The sequence below is a fragment of the Scomber japonicus genome, chromosome 12 (assembly GCF_027409825.1).
Source record: "Scomber japonicus isolate fScoJap1 chromosome 12, fScoJap1.pri, whole genome shotgun sequence".
NCBI lineage: Eukaryota > Metazoa > Chordata > Actinopteri > Scombriformes > Scombridae > Scomber > Scomber japonicus.
Window position 1 is genome coordinate 580001 of NC_070589.1, and position 16615 is coordinate 596615.

The 16615-nt window shown below is 50.2% G+C and overlaps 31 non-coding genes across 31 annotated transcripts; all 31 read right to left on the reverse strand.

Annotated features, from left to right (window-relative positions):
* Positions 1-137: 137 nt before the first annotated feature.
* LOC128370514 (5S ribosomal RNA) lies at positions 138-256 on the reverse strand. Its single transcript, XR_008322611.1, has one exon. It is a non-coding gene; the product is annotated as a 5S ribosomal RNA (ribosomal RNA).
* A 411-nt stretch (positions 257-667) lies between these two features.
* Positions 668-786, reverse strand: LOC128370342 (5S ribosomal RNA). The gene has a single exon (XR_008322450.1). It is a non-coding gene; the product is annotated as a 5S ribosomal RNA (ribosomal RNA).
* A 413-nt stretch (positions 787-1199) lies between these two features.
* On the reverse strand, positions 1200-1319 carry LOC128369908 (5S ribosomal RNA). The gene has a single exon (XR_008322072.1). It is a non-coding gene; the product is annotated as a 5S ribosomal RNA (ribosomal RNA).
* A 412-nt stretch (positions 1320-1731) lies between these two features.
* LOC128370343 (5S ribosomal RNA) lies at positions 1732-1850 on the reverse strand. Its single transcript, XR_008322451.1, has one exon. It is a non-coding gene; the product is annotated as a 5S ribosomal RNA (ribosomal RNA).
* Positions 1851-2262: 412 nt separating this feature from the next.
* Positions 2263-2381, reverse strand: LOC128370670 (5S ribosomal RNA). The gene has a single exon (XR_008322757.1). It is a non-coding gene; the product is annotated as a 5S ribosomal RNA (ribosomal RNA).
* A 413-nt stretch (positions 2382-2794) lies between these two features.
* On the reverse strand, positions 2795-2913 carry LOC128370344 (5S ribosomal RNA). The gene has a single exon (XR_008322452.1). It is a non-coding gene; the product is annotated as a 5S ribosomal RNA (ribosomal RNA).
* Positions 2914-3326: 413 nt separating this feature from the next.
* LOC128370345 (5S ribosomal RNA) lies at positions 3327-3445 on the reverse strand. The gene has a single exon (XR_008322453.1). It is a non-coding gene; the product is annotated as a 5S ribosomal RNA (ribosomal RNA).
* A 413-nt stretch (positions 3446-3858) lies between these two features.
* LOC128370346 (5S ribosomal RNA) lies at positions 3859-3977 on the reverse strand. The gene has a single exon (XR_008322454.1). It is a non-coding gene; the product is annotated as a 5S ribosomal RNA (ribosomal RNA).
* A 413-nt stretch (positions 3978-4390) lies between these two features.
* On the reverse strand, positions 4391-4509 carry LOC128370347 (5S ribosomal RNA). The gene has a single exon (XR_008322455.1). It is a non-coding gene; the product is annotated as a 5S ribosomal RNA (ribosomal RNA).
* A 413-nt stretch (positions 4510-4922) lies between these two features.
* Positions 4923-5041, reverse strand: LOC128369929 (5S ribosomal RNA). The gene has a single exon (XR_008322090.1). It is a non-coding gene; the product is annotated as a 5S ribosomal RNA (ribosomal RNA).
* A 412-nt stretch (positions 5042-5453) lies between these two features.
* On the reverse strand, positions 5454-5572 carry LOC128370349 (5S ribosomal RNA). Its single transcript, XR_008322456.1, has one exon. It is a non-coding gene; the product is annotated as a 5S ribosomal RNA (ribosomal RNA).
* A 413-nt stretch (positions 5573-5985) lies between these two features.
* LOC128370676 (5S ribosomal RNA) lies at positions 5986-6104 on the reverse strand. Its single transcript, XR_008322762.1, has one exon. It is a non-coding gene; the product is annotated as a 5S ribosomal RNA (ribosomal RNA).
* A 413-nt stretch (positions 6105-6517) lies between these two features.
* LOC128370351 (5S ribosomal RNA) lies at positions 6518-6636 on the reverse strand. Its single transcript, XR_008322458.1, has one exon. It is a non-coding gene; the product is annotated as a 5S ribosomal RNA (ribosomal RNA).
* Positions 6637-7049: 413 nt separating this feature from the next.
* LOC128369930 (5S ribosomal RNA) lies at positions 7050-7168 on the reverse strand. The gene has a single exon (XR_008322091.1). It is a non-coding gene; the product is annotated as a 5S ribosomal RNA (ribosomal RNA).
* A 412-nt stretch (positions 7169-7580) lies between these two features.
* On the reverse strand, positions 7581-7699 carry LOC128370352 (5S ribosomal RNA). The gene has a single exon (XR_008322459.1). It is a non-coding gene; the product is annotated as a 5S ribosomal RNA (ribosomal RNA).
* Positions 7700-8112: 413 nt separating this feature from the next.
* LOC128370677 (5S ribosomal RNA) lies at positions 8113-8231 on the reverse strand. The gene has a single exon (XR_008322763.1). It is a non-coding gene; the product is annotated as a 5S ribosomal RNA (ribosomal RNA).
* Positions 8232-8644: 413 nt separating this feature from the next.
* Positions 8645-8763, reverse strand: LOC128370353 (5S ribosomal RNA). The gene has a single exon (XR_008322460.1). It is a non-coding gene; the product is annotated as a 5S ribosomal RNA (ribosomal RNA).
* Positions 8764-9176: 413 nt separating this feature from the next.
* Positions 9177-9295, reverse strand: LOC128369931 (5S ribosomal RNA). The gene has a single exon (XR_008322092.1). It is a non-coding gene; the product is annotated as a 5S ribosomal RNA (ribosomal RNA).
* Positions 9296-9707: 412 nt separating this feature from the next.
* Positions 9708-9826, reverse strand: LOC128370354 (5S ribosomal RNA). Its single transcript, XR_008322461.1, has one exon. It is a non-coding gene; the product is annotated as a 5S ribosomal RNA (ribosomal RNA).
* Positions 9827-10239: 413 nt separating this feature from the next.
* Positions 10240-10358, reverse strand: LOC128370678 (5S ribosomal RNA). Its single transcript, XR_008322764.1, has one exon. It is a non-coding gene; the product is annotated as a 5S ribosomal RNA (ribosomal RNA).
* A 413-nt stretch (positions 10359-10771) lies between these two features.
* Positions 10772-10890, reverse strand: LOC128370355 (5S ribosomal RNA). Its single transcript, XR_008322462.1, has one exon. It is a non-coding gene; the product is annotated as a 5S ribosomal RNA (ribosomal RNA).
* Positions 10891-11303: 413 nt separating this feature from the next.
* LOC128369933 (5S ribosomal RNA) lies at positions 11304-11422 on the reverse strand. Its single transcript, XR_008322094.1, has one exon. It is a non-coding gene; the product is annotated as a 5S ribosomal RNA (ribosomal RNA).
* Positions 11423-11834: 412 nt separating this feature from the next.
* Positions 11835-11953, reverse strand: LOC128370356 (5S ribosomal RNA). Its single transcript, XR_008322463.1, has one exon. It is a non-coding gene; the product is annotated as a 5S ribosomal RNA (ribosomal RNA).
* Positions 11954-12366: 413 nt separating this feature from the next.
* LOC128370679 (5S ribosomal RNA) lies at positions 12367-12485 on the reverse strand. Its single transcript, XR_008322765.1, has one exon. It is a non-coding gene; the product is annotated as a 5S ribosomal RNA (ribosomal RNA).
* Positions 12486-12898: 413 nt separating this feature from the next.
* Positions 12899-13017, reverse strand: LOC128370357 (5S ribosomal RNA). The gene has a single exon (XR_008322464.1). It is a non-coding gene; the product is annotated as a 5S ribosomal RNA (ribosomal RNA).
* A 413-nt stretch (positions 13018-13430) lies between these two features.
* Positions 13431-13549, reverse strand: LOC128369934 (5S ribosomal RNA). Its single transcript, XR_008322095.1, has one exon. It is a non-coding gene; the product is annotated as a 5S ribosomal RNA (ribosomal RNA).
* Positions 13550-13961: 412 nt separating this feature from the next.
* Positions 13962-14080, reverse strand: LOC128370358 (5S ribosomal RNA). Its single transcript, XR_008322465.1, has one exon. It is a non-coding gene; the product is annotated as a 5S ribosomal RNA (ribosomal RNA).
* A 413-nt stretch (positions 14081-14493) lies between these two features.
* On the reverse strand, positions 14494-14612 carry LOC128370680 (5S ribosomal RNA). Its single transcript, XR_008322766.1, has one exon. It is a non-coding gene; the product is annotated as a 5S ribosomal RNA (ribosomal RNA).
* Positions 14613-15025: 413 nt separating this feature from the next.
* Positions 15026-15144, reverse strand: LOC128370359 (5S ribosomal RNA). Its single transcript, XR_008322466.1, has one exon. It is a non-coding gene; the product is annotated as a 5S ribosomal RNA (ribosomal RNA).
* A 413-nt stretch (positions 15145-15557) lies between these two features.
* On the reverse strand, positions 15558-15676 carry LOC128369857 (5S ribosomal RNA). The gene has a single exon (XR_008322023.1). It is a non-coding gene; the product is annotated as a 5S ribosomal RNA (ribosomal RNA).
* Positions 15677-16089: 413 nt separating this feature from the next.
* Positions 16090-16208, reverse strand: LOC128370360 (5S ribosomal RNA). The gene has a single exon (XR_008322467.1). It is a non-coding gene; the product is annotated as a 5S ribosomal RNA (ribosomal RNA).
* Between the last annotated feature and the right edge of the window lie 407 nt (positions 16209-16615).

Below are 16615 nucleotides of genomic sequence, written 5' to 3' on the forward strand. Positions count from 1 at the left end.
AGTGAGGCGTCTCAGTGCCACCTCTCTGGCGTGCATTCAGACACAGCTGGAATGATTGCAGCTTTTGTTCCTCAAAGCCCTGTGTGCGGTGATGGAGCAACAGCGCCCTCCTTTGGTGACAGCTGAGAGGGAAAAAAAGCTTACAGCACCTGGTATTCCCAGGCGGTCTCCCATCCAAGTACTAACCAGGCCCGACCCTGCTTAGCTACCGAGATCAGACGAGATCGGGCGTGTTCAGGGTGGTATGGCCGTAAGCTACGAAACAGGCCGCAGAAAGCCCATTTAAACATGCTGTGACACCACTGACAGTTGCTCACACCAGCTGAGTGGCGGATAATGGTGTCTCAGCCATCAAACACATGCTATCCTTTAACAGTACTTTGATAGGAATAGTTTTTTTTTCTGCGGAGAAACACACAGCTGGAAGGACTGCAACCTTGTTCCTCAGGCCATTTGTGTACATGCGGGATGATTGCAGGCTTTTTACAGGCTGTAACAGTGAGAACTGGAACCCTAAAAACTACTTGGAAAGTGAGGCGTCTCAGTGCCACCTCTCTGGCGTGCATTCAGACACAGCTGGAATGATTGCAGCTTTTGTTCCTCAAAGCCCTGTGTGCGGTGATGGAGCAACAGCGCCCTCCTTTGGTGACAGCTGACAGGGAAAAAAAGCTTACAGCACCTGGTATTCCCAGGCGGTCTCCCATCCAAGTACTAACCAGGCCCGACCCTGCTTAGCTTCCGAGATCAGACGAGATCGGGCGTGTTCAGGGTGGTATGGCCGTAAGCTACGAAACAGGCCGCAGAAAGCCCATTTAAACATGCTGTGACACCACTGACAGTTGCTCACACCAGCTGAGTGGCGGATAATGGTGTCTCAGCCATCAAACACATGCTATCCTTTAACAGTACTTTGATAGGAATAGTTTTTTTTTTTCTGCGGAGAAACACACAGCTGGAAGGACTGCAACCTTGTTCCTCAGGCCATTTGTGTACATGCGGGATGATTGCAGGCTTTTTACAGGCTGTAACAGTGAGAACTGGAACCCTAAAAACTACTTGGAAAGTGAGGCGTCTCAGTGCCACCTCTCTGGCGTGCATTCAGACACAGCTGGAATGATTGCAGCTTTTGTTCCTCAAAGCCCTGTGTGCGGTGATGGAGCAACAGCGCCCTCCTTTGGTGACAGCTGAGAGGGAAAAAAAGCTTACAGCACCTGGTATTTCCCAGGCGGTCTCCCATCCAAGTACTAACCAGGCCCGACCCTGCTTAGCTTCCGAGATCAGACGAGATTGGGCGTGTTCAGGGTGGTATGGCCGTAAGCGACGAAACAGGCCGCAGAAAGCCCATTTAAACATGCTGTGACACCACTGACAGTTGCTCACACCAGCTGAGTGGCGGATAATGGTGTCTCAGCCATCAAACACATGCTATCCTTTAACAGTACTTTGATAGGAATAGTTTTTTTTTTCTGCGGAGAAACACACAGCTGGAAGGACTGCAACCTTGTTCCTCAGGCCATTTGTGTACATGCGGGATGATTGCAGGCTTTTTACAGGCTGTAACAGTGAGAACTGGAACCCTAAAAACTACTTGGAAAGTGAGGCGTCTCAGTGCCACCTCTCTGGCGTGCATTCAGACACAGCTGGAATGATTGCAGCTTTTGTTCCTCAAAGCCCTGTGTGCGGTGATGGAGCAACAGCGCCCTCCTTTGGTGACAGCTGAGAGGGAAAAAAAGCTTACAGCACCTGGTATTCCCAGGCGGTCTCCCATCCAAGTACTAACCAGGCCCGACCCTGCTTAGCTTCCGAGATCAGACGAGATCGGGCGTGTTCAGGGTGGTATGGCCGTAAGCTACGAAACAGGCCGCAGAAAGCCCATTTAAACATGCTGTGACACCACTGACAGTTGCTCACACCAGCTGAGTGGCGGATAATGGTGTCTCAGCCATCAAACACATGCTATCCTTTAAAAGTACTTTGATAGGAATAGTTTTTTTTTTCTGCGGAGAAACACACAGCTGGAAGGACTGCAACCTTGTTCCTCAGGCCATTTGTGTACATGCGGGATGATTGCAGGATTTTTACAGGCTGTAACAGTGAGAACTGGAACCCTAAAAACTACTTGGAAAGTGAGGCGTCTCAGTGCCACCTCTCTGGCGTGCATTCAGACACAGCTGGAATGATTGCAGCTTTTGTTCCTCAAAGCCCTGTGTGCGGTGATGGAGCAACAGCGCCCTCCTTTGGTGACAGCTGAGAGGGAAAAAAAGCTTACAGCACCTGGTATTCCCAGGCGGTCTCCCATCCAAGTACTAACCAGGCCCGACCCTGCTTAGCTTCCGAGATCAGACGAGATTGGGCGTGTTCAGGGTGGTATGGCCGTAAGCTACGAAACAGGCCGCAGAAAGCCCATTTAAACATGCTGTGACACCACTGACAGTTGCTCACACCAGCTGAGTGGCGGATAATGGTGTCTCAGCCATCAAACACATGCTATCCTTTAACAGTACTTTGATAGGAATAGTTGTTTTTTTTCTGCGGAGAAACACACAGCTGGAAGGACTGCAACCTTGTTCCTCAGGCCATTTGTGTACATGCGGGATGATTGCAGGCTTTTTACAGGCTGTAACAGTGAGAACTGGAACCCTAAAAACTACTTGGAAAGTGAGGCGTCTCAGTGCCACCTCTCTGGCGTGCATTCAGACACAGCTGGAATGATTGCAGCTTTTGTTCCTCAAAGCCCTGTGTGCGGTGATGGAGCAACAGCGCCCTCCTTTGGTGACAGCTGAGAGGGAAAAAAAGCTTACAGCACCTGGTATTCCCAGGCGGTCTCCCATCCAAGTACTAACCAGGCCCGACCCTGCTTAGCTTCCGAGATCAGACGAGATCGGGCGTGTTCAGGGTGGTATGGCCGTAAGCGACGAAACAGGCCGCAGAAAGCCCATTTAAACATGCTGTGACACCACTGACAGTTGCTCACACCAGCTGAGTGGCGGATAATGGTGTCTCAGCCATCAAACACATGCTATCCTTTAACAGTACTTTGATAGGAATAGTTTTTTTTTTTCTGCGGAGAAACACACAGCTGGAAGGACTGCAACCTTGTTCCTCAGGCCATTTGTGTACATGCGGGATGATTGCAGGCTTTTTACAGGCTGTAACAGTGAGAACTGGAACCCTAAAAACTACTTGGAAAGTGAGGCGTCTCAGTGCCACCTCTCTGGCGTGCATTCAGACACAGCTGGAATGATTGCAGCTTTTGTTCCTCAAAGCCCTGTGTGCGGTGATGGAGCAACAGCGCCCTCCTTTGGTGACAGCTGAGAGGGAAAAAAAGCTTACAGCACCTGGTATTCCCAGGCGGTCTCCCATCCAAGTACTAACCAGGCCCGACCCTGCTTAGCTTCCGAGATCAGACGAGATCGGGCGTGTTCAGGGTGGTATGGCCGTAAGCGATGAAACAGGCCGCAGAAAGCCCATTTAAACATGCTGTGACACCACTGACAGTTGCTCACACCAGCTGAGTGGCGGATAATGGTGTCTCAGCCATCAAACACATGCTATCCTTTAACAGTACTTTGATAGGAATAGTTGTTTTTTTTCTGCGGAGAAACACACAGCTGGAAGGACTGCAACCTTGTTCCTCAGGCCATTTGTGTACATGCGGGATGATTGCAGGCTTTTTACAGGCTGTAACAGTGAGAACTGGAACCCTAAAAACTACTTGGAAAGTGAGGCGTCTCAGTGCCACCTCTCTGGCGTGCATTCAGACACAGCTGGAATGATTGCAGCTTTTGTTCCTCAAAGCCCTGTGTGCGGTGATGGAGCAACAGCGCCCTCCTTTGGTGACAGCTGAGAGGGAAAAAAAGCTTACAGCACCTGGTATTCCCAGGCGGTCTCCCATCCAAGTACTAACCAGGCCCGACCCTGCTTAGCTTCCGAGATCAGACGAGATCGGGCGTGTTCAGGGTGGTATGGCCGTAAGCGACGAAACAGGCCGCAGAAAGCCCATTTAAACATGCTGTGACACCACTGACAGTTGCTCACACCAGCTGAGTGGCGGATAATGGTGTCTCAGCCATCAAACACATGCTATCCTTTAACAGTACTTTGATAGAAATAGTTTTTTTTTTTCTGCGGAGAAACACACAGCTGGAAGGACTGCAACCTTGTTCCTCAGGCCATTTGTGTACATGCGGGATGATTGCAGGCTTTTTACAGGCTGTAACAGTGAGAACTGGAACCCTAAAAACTACTTGGAAAGTGAGGCGTCTCAGTGCCACCTCTCTGGCGTGCATTCAGACACAGCTGGAATGATTGCAGCTTTTGTTCCTCAAAGCCCTGTGTGCGGTGATGGAGCAACAGCGCCCTCCTTTGGTGACAGCTGAGAGGGAAAAAAAGCTTACAGCACCTGGTATTCCCAGGCGGTCTCCCATCCAAGTACTAACCAGGCCCGACCCTGCTTAGCTTCCGAGATCAGACGAGATCGGGCGTGTTCAGGGTGGTATGGCCGTAAGCGACAAAACAGGCCGCAGAAAGCCCATTTAAACATGCTGTGACACCACTGACAGTTGCTCACACCAGCTGAGTGGCGGATAATGGTGTCTCAGCCATCAAACACATGCTATCCTTTAACAGTACTTTGATAGGAATAGTTTTTTTTTTTCTGCGGAGAAACACACAGCTGGAAGGACTGCAACCTTGTTCCTCAGGCCATTTGTGTACATGCGGGATGATTGCAGGCTTTTTACAGGCTGTAACAGTGAGAACTGGAACCCTAAAAGCTACTTGGAAAGTGAGGCGTCTCAGTGCCACCTCTCTGGCGTGCATTCAGACACAGCTGGAATGATTGCAGCTTTTGTTCCTCAAAGCCCTGTGTGCGGTGATGGAGCAACAGCGCCCTCCTTTGGTGACAGCTGAGAGGGAAAAAAAGCTTACAGCACCTGGTATTCCCAGGCGGTCTCCCATCCAAGTACTAACCAGGCCCGACCCTGCTTAGCTTCCCAGATCAGACGAGATCGGGCTTGTTCAGGGTGGTATGGCCGTAAGCTACGAAACAGGCCGCAGAAAGCCCATTTAAACATGCTGTGACACCACTGACAGTTGCTCACACCAGCTGAGTGGCGGATAATGGTGTCTCAGCCATCAAACACATGCTATCCTTTAACAGTACTTTGATAGGAATAGTTTTTTTTTTCTGCGGAGAAACACACAGCTGGAAGGACTGCAACCTTGTTCCTCAGGCCATTTGAGTACATGCGGGATGATTGCAGGCTTTTTACAGGCTGTAACAGTGAGAACTGGAACCCTAAAAACTACTTGGAAAGTGAGGCGTCTCAGTGCCACCTCTCTGGCGTGCATTCAGACACAGCTGGAATGATTGCAGCTTTTGTTCCTCAAAGCCCTGTGTGCGGTGATGGAGCAACAGCGCCCTCCTTTGGTGACAGCTGAGAGGGAAAAAAAGCTTACAGCACCTGGTATTCCCAGGCGGTCTCCCATCCAAGTACTAACCAGGCCCGACCCTGCTTAGCTTCCGAGATCAGACGAGATCGGGCGTGTTCAGGGTGGTATGGCCGTAAGCTACGAAACAGGCCGCAGAAAGCCCATTTAAACATGCTGTGACACCACTGACAGTTGCTCACACCAGCTGAGTGGTGGATAATGGTGTCTCAGCCATCAAACACATGCTATCCTTTAACAGTACTTTGATAGGAATAGTTTTTTTTTTTCTGCGGAGAAACACACAGCTGGAAGGACTGCAACCTTGTTCCTCAGGCCATTTGTGTACATGCGGGATGATTGCAGGCTTTTTACAGGCTGTAACAGTGAGAACTGGAACCCTAAAAACTACTTGGAAAGTGAGGCGTCTCAGTGCCACCTCTCTGGCGTGCATTCAGACACAGCTGGAATGATTGCAGCTTTTGTTCCTCAAAGCCCTGTGTGCGGTGATGGAGCAACAGCGCCCTCCTTTGGTGACAGCTGAGAGGGAAAAAAAGCTTACAGCACCTGGTATTCCCAGGCGGTCTCCCATCCAAGTACTAACCAGGCCCGACCCTGCTTAGCTTCCGCGATCAGACGAGATCGGGCGTGTTCAGGGTGGTATGGCCGTAAGCTACGAAACAGGCCGCAGAAAGCCCATTTAAACATGCTGTGACACCACTGACAGTTGCTCACACCAGCTGAGTGGCGGATAATGGTGTCTCAGCCATCAAACACATGCTATCCTTTAACAGTACTTTGATAGAAATAGTTTTTTTTTTTCTGCGGAGAAACACACAGCTGGAAGGACTGCAACCTTGTTCCTCAGGCCATTTGTGTACATGCGGGATGATTGCAGGCTTTTTACAGGCTGTAACAGTGAGAACTGGAACCCTAAAAACTACTTGGAAAGTGAGGCGTCTCAGTGCCACCTCTCTGGCGTGCATTCAGACACAGCTGGAATGATTGCAGCTTTTGTTCCTCAAAGCCCTGTGTGCGGTGATGGAGCAACAGCGCCCTCCTTTGGTGACAGCTGAGAGGGAAAAAAAGCTTACAGCACCTGGTATTCCCAGGCGGTCTCCCATCCAAGTACTAACCAGGCCCGACCCTGCTTAGCTTCCGAGATCAGACGAGATCGGGCGTGTTCAGGGTGGTATGGCCGTAAGCGACAAAACAGGCCGCAGAAAGCCCATTTAAACATGCTGTGACACCACTGACAGTTGCTCACACCAGCTGAGTGGCGGATAATGGTGTCTCAGCCATCAAACACATGCTATCCTTTAACAGTACTTTGATAGGAATAGTTTTTTTTTTTCTGCGGAGAAACACACAGCTGGAAGGACTGCAACCTTGTTCCTCAGGCCATTTGTGTACATGCGGGATGATTGCAGGCTTTTTACAGGCTGTAACAGTGAGAACTGGAACCCTAAAAGCTACTTGGAAAGTGAGGCGTCTCAGTGCCACCTCTCTGGCGTGCATTCAGACACAGCTGGAATGATTGCAGCTTTTGTTCCTCAAAGCCCTGTGTGCGGTGATGGAGCAACAGCGCCCTCCTTTGGTGACAGCTGAGAGGGAAAAAAAGCTTACAGCACCTGGTATTCCCAGGCGGTCTCCCATCCAAGTACTAACCAGGCCCGACCCTGCTTAGCTTCCCAGATCAGACGAGATCGGGCTTGTTCAGGGTGGTATGGCCGTAAGCTACGAAACAGGCCGCAGAAAGCCCATTTAAACATGCTGTGACACCACTGACAGTTGCTCACACCAGCTGAGTGGCGGATAATGGTGTCTCAGCCATCAAACACATGCTATCCTTTAACAGTACTTTGATAGGAATAGTTTTTTTTTTCTGCGGAGAAACACACAGCTGGAAGGACTGCAACCTTGTTCCTCAGGCCATTTGAGTACATGCGGGATGATTGCAGGCTTTTTACAGGCTGTAACAGTGAGAACTGGAACCCTAAAAACTACTTGGAAAGTGAGGCGTCTCAGTGCCACCTCTCTGGCGTGCATTCAGACACAGCTGGAATGATTGCAGCTTTTGTTCCTCAAAGCCCTGTGTGCGGTGATGGAGCAACAGCGCCCTCCTTTGGTGACAGCTGAGAGGGAAAAAAAGCTTACAGCACCTGGTATTCCCAGGCGGTCTCCCATCCAAGTACTAACCAGGCCCGACCCTGCTTAGCTTCCGAGATCAGACGAGATCGGGCGTGTTCAGGGTGGTATGGCCGTAAGCTACGAAACAGGCCGCAGAAAGCCCATTTAAACATGCTGTGACACCACTGACAGTTGCTCACACCAGCTGAGTGGTGGATAATGGTGTCTCAGCCATCAAACACATGCTATCCTTTAACAGTACTTTGATAGGAATAGTTTTTTTTTTTCTGCGGAGAAACACACAGCTGGAAGGACTGCAACCTTGTTCCTCAGGCCATTTGTGTACATGCGGGATGATTGCAGGCTTTTTACAGGCTGTAACAGTGAGAACTGGAACCCTAAAAACTACTTGGAAAGTGAGGCGTCTCAGTGCCACCTCTCTGGCGTGCATTCAGACACAGCTGGAATGATTGCAGCTTTTGTTCCTCAAAGCCCTGTGTGCGGTGATGGAGCAACAGCGCCCTCCTTTGGTGACAGCTGAGAGGGAAAAAAAGCTTACAGCACCTGGTATTCCCAGGCGGTCTCCCATCCAAGTACTAACCAGGCCCGACCCTGCTTAGCTTCCGCGATCAGACGAGATCGGGCGTGTTCAGGGTGGTATGGCCGTAAGCTACGAAACAGGCCGCAGAAAGCCCATTTAAACATGCTGTGACACCACTGACAGTTGCTCACACCAGCTGAGTGGCGGATAATGGTGTCTCAGCCATCAAACACATGCTATCCTTTAACAGTACTTTGATAGAAATAGTTTTTTTTTTTCTGCGGAGAAACACACAGCTGGAAGGACTGCAACCTTGTTCCTCAGGCCATTTGTGTACATGCGGGATGATTGCAGGCTTTTTACAGGCTGTAACAGTGAGAACTGGAACCCTAAAAACTACTTGGAAAGTGAGGCGTCTCAGTGCCACCTCTCTGGCGTGCATTCAGACACAGCTGGAATGATTGCAGCTTTTGTTCCTCAAAGCCCTGTGTGCGGTGATGGAGCAACAGCGCCCTCCTTTGGTGACAGCTGAGAGGGAAAAAAAGCTTACAGCACCTGGTATTCCCAGGCGGTCTCCCATCCAAGTACTAACCAGGCCCGACCCTGCTTAGCTTCCGAGATCAGACGAGATCGGGCGTGTTCAGGGTGGTATGGCCGTAAGCGACAAAACAGGCCGCAGAAAGCCCATTTAAACATGCTGTGACACCACTGACAGTTGCTCACACCAGCTGAGTGGCGGATAATGGTGTCTCAGCCATCAAACACATGCTATCCTTTAACAGTACTTTGATAGGAATAGTTTTTTTTTTTCTGCGGAGAAACACACAGCTGGAAGGACTGCAACCTTGTTCCTCAGGCCATTTGTGTACATGCGGGATGATTGCAGGCTTTTTACAGGCTGTAACAGTGAGAACTGGAACCCTAAAAGCTACTTGGAAAGTGAGGCGTCTCAGTGCCACCTCTCTGGCGTGCATTCAGACACAGCTGGAATGATTGCAGCTTTTGTTCCTCAAAGCCCTGTGTGCGGTGATGGAGCAACAGCGCCCTCCTTTGGTGACAGCTGAGAGGGAAAAAAAGCTTACAGCACCTGGTATTCCCAGGCGGTCTCCCATCCAAGTACTAACCAGGCCCGACCCTGCTTAGCTTCCCAGATCAGACGAGATCGGGCTTGTTCAGGGTGGTATGGCCGTAAGCTACGAAACAGGCCGCAGAAAGCCCATTTAAACATGCTGTGACACCACTGACAGTTGCTCACACCAGCTGAGTGGCGGATAATGGTGTCTCAGCCATCAAACACATGCTATCCTTTAACAGTACTTTGATAGGAATAGTTTTTTTTTTCTGCGGAGAAACACACAGCTGGAAGGACTGCAACCTTGTTCCTCAGGCCATTTGAGTACATGCGGGATGATTGCAGGCTTTTTACAGGCTGTAACAGTGAGAACTGGAACCCTAAAAACTACTTGGAAAGTGAGGCGTCTCAGTGCCACCTCTCTGGCGTGCATTCAGACACAGCTGGAATGATTGCAGCTTTTGTTCCTCAAAGCCCTGTGTGCGGTGATGGAGCAACAGCGCCCTCCTTTGGTGACAGCTGAGAGGGAAAAAAAGCTTACAGCACCTGGTATTCCCAGGCGGTCTCCCATCCAAGTACTAACCAGGCCCGACCCTGCTTAGCTTCCGAGATCAGACGAGATCGGGCGTGTTCAGGGTGGTATGGCCGTAAGCTACGAAACAGGCCGCAGAAAGCCCATTTAAACATGCTGTGACACCACTGACAGTTGCTCACACCAGCTGAGTGGTGGATAATGGTGTCTCAGCCATCAAACACATGCTATCCTTTAACAGTACTTTGATAGGAATAGTTTTTTTTTTTCTGCGGAGAAACACACAGCTGGAAGGACTGCAACCTTGTTCCTCAGGCCATTTGTGTACATGCGGGATGATTGCAGGCTTTTTACAGGCTGTAACAGTGAGAACTGGAACCCTAAAAACTACTTGGAAAGTGAGGCGTCTCAGTGCCACCTCTCTGGCGTGCATTCAGACACAGCTGGAATGATTGCAGCTTTTGTTCCTCAAAGCCCTGTGTGCGGTGATGGAGCAACAGCGCCCTCCTTTGGTGACAGCTGAGAGGGAAAAAAAGCTTACAGCACCTGGTATTCCCAGGCGGTCTCCCATCCAAGTACTAACCAGGCCCGACCCTGCTTAGCTTCCGCGATCAGACGAGATCGGGCGTGTTCAGGGTGGTATGGCCGTAAGCTACGAAACAGGCCGCAGAAAGCCCATTTAAACATGCTGTGACACCACTGACAGTTGCTCACACCAGCTGAGTGGCGGATAATGGTGTCTCAGCCATCAAACACATGCTATCCTTTAACAGTACTTTGATAGAAATAGTTTTTTTTTTTCTGCGGAGAAACACACAGCTGGAAGGACTGCAACCTTGTTCCTCAGGCCATTTGTGTACATGCGGGATGATTGCAGGCTTTTTACAGGCTGTAACAGTGAGAACTGGAACCCTAAAAACTACTTGGAAAGTGAGGCGTCTCAGTGCCACCTCTCTGGCGTGCATTCAGACACAGCTGGAATGATTGCAGCTTTTGTTCCTCAAAGCCCTGTGTGCGGTGATGGAGCAACAGCGCCCTCCTTTGGTGACAGCTGAGAGGGAAAAAAAGCTTACAGCACCTGGTATTCCCAGGCGGTCTCCCATCCAAGTACTAACCAGGCCCGACCCTGCTTAGCTTCCGAGATCAGACGAGATCGGGCGTGTTCAGGGTGGTATGGCCGTAAGCGACAAAACAGGCCGCAGAAAGCCCATTTAAACATGCTGTGACACCACTGACAGTTGCTCACACCAGCTGAGTGGCGGATAATGGTGTCTCAGCCATCAAACACATGCTATCCTTTAACAGTACTTTGATAGGAATAGTTTTTTTTTTTCTGCGGAGAAACACACAGCTGGAAGGACTGCAACCTTGTTCCTCAGGCCATTTGTGTACATGCGGGATGATTGCAGGCTTTTTACAGGCTGTAACAGTGAGAACTGGAACCCTAAAAGCTACTTGGAAAGTGAGGCGTCTCAGTGCCACCTCTCTGGCGTGCATTCAGACACAGCTGGAATGATTGCAGCTTTTGTTCCTCAAAGCCCTGTGTGCGGTGATGGAGCAACAGCGCCCTCCTTTGGTGACAGCTGAGAGGGAAAAAAAGCTTACAGCACCTGGTATTCCCAGGCGGTCTCCCATCCAAGTACTAACCAGGCCCGACCCTGCTTAGCTTCCCAGATCAGACGAGATCGGGCTTGTTCAGGGTGGTATGGCCGTAAGCTACGAAACAGGCCGCAGAAAGCCCATTTAAACATGCTGTGACACCACTGACAGTTGCTCACACCAGCTGAGTGGCGGATAATGGTGTCTCAGCCATCAAACACATGCTATCCTTTAACAGTACTTTGATAGGAATAGTTTTTTTTTTCTGCGGAGAAACACACAGCTGGAAGGACTGCAACCTTGTTCCTCAGGCCATTTGAGTACATGCGGGATGATTGCAGGCTTTTTACAGGCTGTAACAGTGAGAACTGGAACCCTAAAAACTACTTGGAAAGTGAGGCGTCTCAGTGCCACCTCTCTGGCGTGCATTCAGACACAGCTGGAATGATTGCAGCTTTTGTTCCTCAAAGCCCTGTGTGCGGTGATGGAGCAACAGCGCCCTCCTTTGGTGACAGCTGAGAGGGAAAAAAAGCTTACAGCACCTGGTATTCCCAGGCGGTCTCCCATCCAAGTACTAACCAGGCCCGACCCTGCTTAGCTTCCGAGATCAGACGAGATCGGGCGTGTTCAGGGTGGTATGGCCGTAAGCTACGAAACAGGCCGCAGAAAGCCCATTTAAACATGCTGTGACACCACTGACAGTTGCTCACACCAGCTGAGTGGTGGATAATGGTGTCTCAGCCATCAAACACATGCTATCCTTTAACAGTACTTTGATAGGAATAGTTTTTTTTTTTCTGCGGAGAAACACACAGCTGGAAGGACTGCAACCTTGTTCCTCAGGCCATTTGTGTACATGCGGGATGATTGCAGGCTTTTTACAGGCTGTAACAGTGAGAACTGGAACCCTAAAAACTACTTGGAAAGTGAGGCGTCTCAGTGCCACCTCTCTGGCGTGCATTCAGACACAGCTGGAATGATTGCAGCTTTTGTTCCTCAAAGCCCTGTGTGCGGTGATGGAGCAACAGCGCCCTCCTTTGGTGACAGCTGAGAGGGAAAAAAAGCTTACAGCACCTGGTATTCCCAGGCGGTCTCCCATCCAAGTACTAACCAGGCCCGACCCTGCTTAGCTTCCGCGATCAGACGAGATCGGGCGTGTTCAGGGTGGTATGGCCGTAAGCTACGAAACAGGCCGCAGAAAGCCCATTTAAACATGCTGTGACACCACTGACAGTTGCTCACACCAGCTGAGTGGCGGATAATGGTGTCTCAGCCATCAAACACATGCTATCCTTTAACAGTACTTTGATAGAAATAGTTTTTTTTTTTCTGCGGAGAAACACACAGCTGGAAGGACTGCAACCTTGTTCCTCAGGCCATTTGTGTACATGCGGGATGATTGCAGGCTTTTTACAGGCTGTAACAGTGAGAACTGGAACCCTAAAAACTACTTGGAAAGTGAGGCGTCTCAGTGCCACCTCTCTGGCGTGCATTCAGACACAGCTGGAATGATTGCAGCTTTTGTTCCTCAAAGCCCTGTGTGCGGTGATGGAGCAACAGCGCCCTCCTTTGGTGACAGCTGAGAGGGAAAAAAAGCTTACAGCACCTGGTATTCCCAGGCGGTCTCCCATCCAAGTACTAACCAGGCCCGACCCTGCTTAGCTTCCGAGATCAGACGAGATCGGGCGTGTTCAGGGTGGTATGGCCGTAAGCGACAAAACAGGCCGCAGAAAGCCCATTTAAACATGCTGTGACACCACTGACAGTTGCTCACACCAGCTGAGTGGCGGATAATGGTGTCTCAGCCATCAAACACATGCTATCCTTTAACAGTACTTTGATAGGAATAGTTTTTTTTTTTCTGCGGAGAAACACACAGCTGGAAGGACTGCAACCTTGTTCCTCAGGCCATTTGTGTACATGCGGGATGATTGCAGGCTTTTTACAGGCTGTAACAGTGAGAACTGGAACCCTAAAAGCTACTTGGAAAGTGAGGCGTCTCAGTGCCACCTCTCTGGCGTGCATTCAGACACAGCTGGAATGATTGCAGCTTTTGTTCCTCAAAGCCCTGTGTGCGGTGATGGAGCAACAGCGCCCTCCTTTGGTGACAGCTGAGAGGGAAAAAAAGCTTACAGCACCTGGTATTCCCAGGCGGTCTCCCATCCAAGTACTAACCAGGCCCGACCCTGCTTAGCTTCCCAGATCAGACGAGATCGGGCTTGTTCAGGGTGGTATGGCCGTAAGCTACGAAACAGGCCGCAGAAAGCCCATTTAAACATGCTGTGACACCACTGACAGTTGCTCACACCAGCTGAGTGGCGGATAATGGTGTCTCAGCCATCAAACACATGCTATCCTTTAACAGTACTTTGATAGGAATAGTTTTTTTTTTCTGCGGAGAAACACACAGCTGGAAGGACTGCAACCTTGTTCCTCAGGCCATTTGAGTACATGCGGGATGATTGCAGGCTTTTTACAGGCTGTAACAGTGAGAACTGGAACCCTAAAAACTACTTGGAAAGTGAGGCGTCTCAGTGCCACCTCTCTGGCGTGCATTCAGACACAGCTGGAATGATTGCAGCTTTTGTTCCTCAAAGCCCTGTGTGCGGTGATGGAGCAACAGCGCCCTCCTTTGGTGACAGCTGAGAGGGAAAAAAAGCTTACAGCACCTGGTATTCCCAGGCGGTCTCCCATCCAAGTACTAACCAGGCCCGACCCTGCTTAGCTTCCGAGATCAGACGAGATCGGGCGTGTTCAGGGTGGTATGGCCGTAAGCTACGAAACAGGCCGCAGAAAGCCCATTTAAACATGCTGTGACACCACTGACAGTTGCTCACACCAGCTGAGTGGTGGATAATGGTGTCTCAGCCATCAAACACATGCTATCCTTTAACAGTACTTTGATAGGAATAGTTTTTTTTTTTCTGCGGAGAAACACACAGCTGGAAGGACTGCAACCTTGTTCCTCAGGCCATTTGTGTACATGCGGGATGATTGCAGGCTTTTTACAGGCTGTAACAGTGAGAACTGGAACCCTAAAAACTACTTGGAAAGTGAGGCGTCTCAGTGCCACCTCTCTGGCGTGCATTCAGACACAGCTGGAATGATTGCAGCTTTTGTTCCTCAAAGCCCTGTGTGCGGTGATGGAGCAACAGCGCCCTCCTTTGGTGACAGCTGAGAGGGAAAAAAAGCTTACAGCACCTGGTATTCCCAGGCGGTCTCCCATCCAAGTACTAACCAGGCCCGACCCTGCTTAGCTTCCGCGATCAGACGAGATCGGGCGTGTTCAGGGTGGTATGGCCGTAAGCTACGAAACAGGCCGCAGAAAGCCCATTTAAACATGCTGTGACACCACTGACAGTTGCTCACACCAGCTGAGTGGCGGATAATGGTGTCTCAGCCATCAAACACATGCTATCCTTTAACAGTACTTTGATAGAAATAGTTTTTTTTTTTCTGCGGAGAAACACACAGCTGGAAGGACTGCAACCTTGTTCCTCAGGCCATTTGTGTACATGCGGGATGATTGCAGGCTTTTTACAGGCTGTAACAGTGAGAACTGGAACCCTAAAAACTACTTGGAAAGTGAGGCGTCTCAGTGCCACCTCTCTGGCGTGCATTCAGACACAGCTGGAATGATTGCAGCTTTTGTTCCTCAAAGCCCTGTGTGCGGTGATGGAGCAACAGCGCCCTCCTTTGGTGACAGCTGAGAGGGAAAAAAAGCTTACAGCACCTGGTATTCCCAGGCGGTCTCCCATCCAAGTACTAACCAGGCCCGACCCTGCTTAGCTTCCGAGATCAGACGAGATCGGGCGTGTTCAGGGTGGTATGGCCGTAAGCGACAAAACAGGCCGCAGAAAGCCCATTTAAACATGCTGTGACACCACTGACAGTTGCTCACACCAGCTGAGTGGCGGATAATGGTGTCTCAGCCATCAAACACATGCTATCCTTTAACAGTACTTTGATAGGAATAGTTTTTTTTTTTCTGCGGAGAAACACACAGCTGGAAGGACTGCAACCTTGTTCCTCAGGCCATTTGTGTACATGCGGGATGATTGCAGGCTTTTTACAGGCTGTAACAGTGAGAACTGGAACCCTAAAAACTACTTGGAAAGTGAGGCGTCTCAGTGCCACCTCTCTGGCGTGCATTCAGACACAGCTGGAATGATTGCAGCTTTTGTTCCTCAAAGCTCTGTGTGCGGTGATGGAGCAACAGCGCCCTCCTTTGGTGACAGCTGAGAGGGAAAAAAAGCTTACAGCACCTGGTATTCCCAGGCGGTCTCCCATCCAAGTACTAACCAGGCACGACCCTGCTTAGCTTCCGAGATCAGACGAGATCGGGCGTGTTCAGGGTGGTATGGCCGTAAGCGACTAAACAGGCCGCAGAAAGCCCATTTAAACATGCTGTGACACCACTGACAGTTGCTCACACCAGCTGAGTGGCGGATAATGGTGTCTCAGCCATCAAACACATGCTATCCTTTAACAGTACTTTGATAGGAATAGTTTTTTTTTTTCTGCGGAGAAACACACAGCTGGAAGGACTGCAACCTTGTTCCTCAGGCCATTTGTGTACATGCGGGATGATTGCAGGCTTTTTACAGGCTGTAACAGTGAGAACTGGAACCCTAAAAACTACTTGGAAAGTGAGGCGTCTCAGTGCCACCTCTCTGGCGTGCATTCAGACACAGCTGGAATGATTGCAGCTTTTGTTCCTCAAAGCCCTGTGTGCGGTGATGGAGCAACAGCGCCCTCCTTTGGTGACAGCTGAGAGGGAAAAAAAGCTTACAGCACCTGGTATTCCCAGGCGGTCTCCCATCCAAGTACTAACCAGGCCCGACCCTGCTTAGCTTCCGAGATCAGACGAGATCGGGCGTGTTCAGGGTGGTATGGCCGTAAGCGACGAAACAGGCCGCAGAAAGCCCATTTAAACATGCTGTGACACCACTGACAGTTGCTCACACCAGCTGAGTGGCGGATAATGGTGTCTCAGCCATCAAACACATGCTATCCTTTAACAGTACTTTGATAGGAATAGTTTTTTTTTTTCTGCGGAGAAACACACAGCTGGAAGGACTGCAACCTTGTTCCTCAGGCCATTTGTGTACATGCGGGATGATTGCAGGCTTTTTACAGGCTGTAACAGTGAGAACTGGAACCCTAAAAACTACTTGGAAAGTGAGGCGTCTCAGTGCCACCTCTCTGGCGTGCATTCAGACACAGCTGGAATGATTGCAGCTTTTGTTCCTCAAAGCCCTGTGTGCAGTGATGGAGCAACAGCGCCCTCCTTTGGTGACAGCTGAGAGGG